General features: G+C 52.0%; 1 long non-coding RNA gene across 2 annotated transcripts; it reads right to left on the reverse strand.

Annotated features, from left to right (window-relative positions):
* Positions 1–2161: 2161 nt before the first annotated feature.
* Positions 2162–4653, reverse strand: LOC106149841. 2 transcript variants are annotated; one of them, XR_001236275.1, is made up of 3 exons: positions 4612–4653; positions 3838–3961; positions 2162–2971 (listed from the first exon to the last, which is right to left on the reverse strand). It is a non-coding gene; the product is annotated as an uncharacterized LOC106149841 (long non-coding RNA). The 2 variants fall into 2 exon arrangements; XR_001236274.1 differs by having other exon boundaries at positions 2162–2974.

The following is a 4653-nucleotide window of genomic DNA, read 5'->3' on the forward strand; positions in this document are numbered from 1 at the left end:
CCTTGTTGCCCCCATTAGGGCTCTGAAGAACATAACGAGGGTGAAGGGGTCATGGTTATGACGACGGCTGACATTTATGGAGCATCTATTACTTGTCAAGCACAATTTATTAAGGCCTGTGTACACAGGATGCGGGTTAATCCCCTGGATGAGCCTCGGAGTAGACAGGTGGGCTCAGGGTGTGAAAAGATTCACGTCTCAACGGACCTGAAGCATACACGACTAGAGAGTTCTCCCTCTTTAAGGAAAAAAAATGAAAATCATCTCTGCAAAACTCACATGGCCCTGTGAAAACATCTCCAGGGCCCCCAGAATCTTGAAGGAGTCCAGAGAGCAAAGAGCCTGGAAGCTTAAATTTTATGAGCCTCATTTGACAGAGGAGGAAACTGAGCCCCAGAGGGGAAGTGATGGGTCCAAGGTCCTGGGGAGGGGGCGGGGGCTGGAAGCCAGGTCAGACTCCAGCGTCTCTGCTCTTACCCCTAACCCTCACCCTTTGCTACCCGGCTGACATTTCCTGTGGCTCCCCCAAAACTGTCCTTGGACCATGGACTCTACCCCGCTGACCCGCAGCACCAGTGCACACCCACCCATGCCTCCAGCTCAACCAGCCTCCTCTCCCCATCTCTCATCCTGTTCCACTTCTCCTGGAAATAATCCCCGGCAGTCCATCTTCCCCAAGCCATCCTGCCCTGACCTCTCTTCCTTACACAGCACAGCTTGAGCACCCTGGGGTTCTGTGTGTGGGAATCTCATCCCCAGGGTGCTGTGAGATGGCTGCGGCAAAGGCAAAGCCTGCATTCTGTCTGCATCCCTCAGATTCCATCGCTCCTTTGCTTTATCTCTGTTTTCGGAGCATCTATGAGTCAAGCATGAGACTTGGGTCTCATGGGAGCTGTCACTATCCTCAGAGAAATGACCCATGTCCCATATGGCAGAACTGGCTCTGAGGGATCAGTCTGGGGCTGGGAGGGGGCTTCGGATCCAGGTTTGGGGTCATGGGTGGCTTCCTGGGGGGCCACTGGCATCCAGTGGCCATGGAGCAGGATTGCACTGCAGAGAGGGACCAGCTTGGGCCAAGGTCTGTGGTGTGTATGGGCATCAGGTGCTCCCAGGCTGCAGAGGAGGGTGAGGAAGAGAGGGTGTTGTGGGATGACAGAAGTCAGGCTGCTGACCAGGGATCAGGTCAAGATGGCCTTTGTACATTTCTCTGCAGACTTTGAACTTGATCCTGGGGTCTGGGAGTCCTACCATCCAATAGTGATATGGTCAAACCAATCAATCTAGTTGCAGAAATGGATGGAGCAGGAGAGAGAGAGGCTGATTAGGGGGCTGCTGCAGTAACCGAGGGGAGAGACAGCAGGGATCTGAGCTTAGGAGCGGCAGCAAGGACAGGAAAGGCCGGTGGCCTTTGCTTCCTCTGACCCCTCACTCACTCTTCTCTACCACGGGAACCTTTTGCTCTTTCTCTAACACACAAAGCCTGTTCCTGCCTCAGGGGCTTGCACTTGCCATTCCCACCTCCCCGAACTGCTCTTTCCCTTGGTAGGGGCACGCTGGCAGAGTCTGCACACCTTGATGGTGGAGCCGGGATGTGAACCGGCCTGGCTGATTCTGCAGCTTGTTGTCATGTTTGGTTGTCCTGGCTACAGGCAGACAGGCTGGGACCACAGCCAATCCAGCAGTGACAGCAGCATCAGGACGTGCTTAAGGACACGCCTCCCACACTGCATAGCCTTGGGCCCTGGCACCTTGCTTGGGAATACGATGTCCCTGGGCAGGGCGCTGATCTTTCCATGCCGTGGTTCCTCATAGATACCCGGGAAACAAGCGAAGTCTGAAGTGGGACTGAGCAGCGTCTGTCTACACGACGGGCTTAGAAAGTCCCTGGACGGTGCGTGCCAGAGAAGGATCAGTAATCAAGATGAATCTGGCAGATCTGTGGGGCTCAGCGTGTCTGACGCGATGAGCTTCGCTTTGGGCACACATTCCACCCTCTTCCCTCAAGATACAAATAAGAAACCCCTGAGAACTTCCATGGAAAGAGCCCACGAGGAACCATGCTGCAGAACGAACAGCCAGGAGGAACGTGACTTACGGTCCCAAGGAGACACAGCTGCAGGTCAGTAATCAATACCTACTGTGTGGTGTGCGCGAGTCTCCACCACCAGACACCCCGATGCTGCATATGTTTATTAAAAATGTGTTCCCCATTACCGCGATTCTCTGAATGAAAACACTGTCGACACTTCAACAGGGCTCCGACATCGAGGCTGCGGTGTGATCTACGGGCTTCCTGCTTCCTCGCAGCTTCTTTGTTTGGGGTTCTTTGTTCCCTGCTTGAGAGGACTTGGTGGATCGGCACTGGGTGCAGAATTGAGTGTCTCTGGGGATGAGGAGCGGGGTGGTGCAGAGAAACAACACAGTCCTTAAAGCCAAAGGACGGTCCTATCTATGTTTCTGTCGTCTGCACAAATGGGGTCATTCGGTCCATTATATAGGCATTTTTTATTCCCTCTTTCAGCTATTTATTCAACAGGCATGTCGGCACTGTGGCAAATGGACCCATCCTCAGGCCCTGGTATGTGCCCCGCAGGTCCCCTCCCTTGCGTGTGACCGTACTCTAGTAACGGCTTCAAGCCAATGGACTATGGCAAAGGCAAGGGTATGCTGCAGGTTCAGCTGCTAAGTTAGTCCATCTCTGAGTTTAATCGAAAGGTAGATGGTCCTGGGTGGGCCTGGCTTAATCAGATGAAAGCCTGTAAACAAGGTGGGGAGCTGCCTGAGGCCAGACATCGCCTCTCCTGCTGCTGTAGGTTATACAGCACAAGACAGTGACTGCAGCCAACCACCTACCTGAATTGAAAGCAGATTCTTCCCCAGTCAGGTTCTCAGATTGACAGCCTGGCTGACACTTTGAGTGTATACACTCCTGTGAGGTCCTGCAAAGGGGACCCAGCTCTTCTTTCTTGGCCTGCTGAGCCGAAAAGCCAGGAAGTAAGAGATGCGTGTTAGTGCTCTAAGCCTGTAGCATCTGTCATGCAGCAACAGAAAAACAACACAAGCTCCTGTTGTGTGCCAGACACTATAAAAGTTGATGGGGATTAAATGACACAGCAGACAGTCTCCTACCACGTTCTGCATAGGTGTGCACCATGCAGCACACAGTGAGTGCTTGACAGAGGACTAGAAAGCCCAGACTGTCATCTGATTTCCCTTCTGCGTGACCTTCAGCAAGTCAGGTAGCTTCTGGGAGCTTCTGTTTTCTCAGACAGAAAAAGGGGATGGCCAAACTCTGCCTATGTGGTTATTGTGGCTTAGGTCTCGAATGCCCTCCACAAGCCTTGTATATTCAGAGGCGGGGCTTCTGGAAGGGGTTGGACCATGGGGGTGCTGTAACCATAGGGGGTGCTGTAATCACTGGTGAATCCTTAGCTGAATGTGCTGTTCGGAGGTGGAGCCTGGCTGGGAGGTCCCAGGGGTGTGACCCGGAAGGGCTTGTCTCCCTTCCAGGCTTCCGTTCACTCTGTTTCATGACTGCCATGATATGAGCAGTTTTCCTCCATCCTGGCCGCCACTGTGCTTCCAGCCATGGAAGGGCCGTAGGTTCTGAAACATGAGCCCAACTAAACCTCTGCTCCTTTACCTTGTGGGTGTTGGGTGTTCTGTCCCAGAGATGGGAAAGGAACTAAGACAGTGTCCCTGGTGAGGGTGCTTTGGAAATCACTGATTGTAATAGAATGGATCCTTTTTCTCTGATCTCGTAGTCTGTGCCCACTGACATAAATATCACCACCCTTGTGTACAAATGAACCATAGGACAGCCCGCTTGCTGCCTACCTCAGTATCCTTCTTCTTGTATAACAAGGCCTCTAATTTCAGGAGGGCACACGGCCACCCAGCATACGTATCACACCTCCCAGTCTCACTTGGGGGAGCTTGGCCATGCAACTAGGTTATAGACCTATGCAAATATAAGTAGAAACGGGGTTAGATATTGTAGAGAAATGTCCTTCAGGAAGAAATGCCAGATAAAGCACAGGATGCCTCTTCAATTTGAATTTCAAATTTAAGCAAAAATTTAAGAAAAATATTATGTCCCAAAGGCTAAGGCTAAAAAATATCTTTCATGTAGCCAGGAAGGTGAGGGGTCCTTGAAGGAGGGTAACCTATACACTGTGTCAACAGGTATGGAGGGGGTTCTCCAATCCCTTGCGCTGGAGCTGAGACATCCATGGCCCCTGGTGAAGAGTCCTTGAGTGGAACGATATCATCTTGTTCCTGGCTATGTTGGCAGCACCCAGATTGTCCCAGCACATAGTAGGGCCTCAAAAATATGTTGAGATACTGAAGTGAATGAACTATCTAAAATCTGCCTGTGGTTTCTAGTGAGGAATCCAAAATACTGTGCTCTGCTCCATACAACTGAAGTAGAGAGGAAAGCCACGGATCATGATGGCCAAACTGCCAACAGTGATAGCGGCCGTCAGAACGACCAATGCCAGCACCATGCCCAGCACATCCACGCATCTCATCTAAACTCACTGGACCCACAGCATAGCTCCTACACCAGCTGCATCCACCAGAAAGGGAAGCTGAGGAACAGTGCCTTACCCAGTGATCTGCAGGCAGGACAAAGATCCTGGACTTGAACCC

The sequence above is a fragment of the Chinchilla lanigera genome, unplaced genomic scaffold (assembly GCF_000276665.1).
Source record: "Chinchilla lanigera isolate Chin_1 unplaced genomic scaffold, ChiLan1.0 scaffold00054, whole genome shotgun sequence".
Taxonomy (NCBI): domain Eukaryota; kingdom Metazoa; phylum Chordata; class Mammalia; order Rodentia; family Chinchillidae; genus Chinchilla; species Chinchilla lanigera.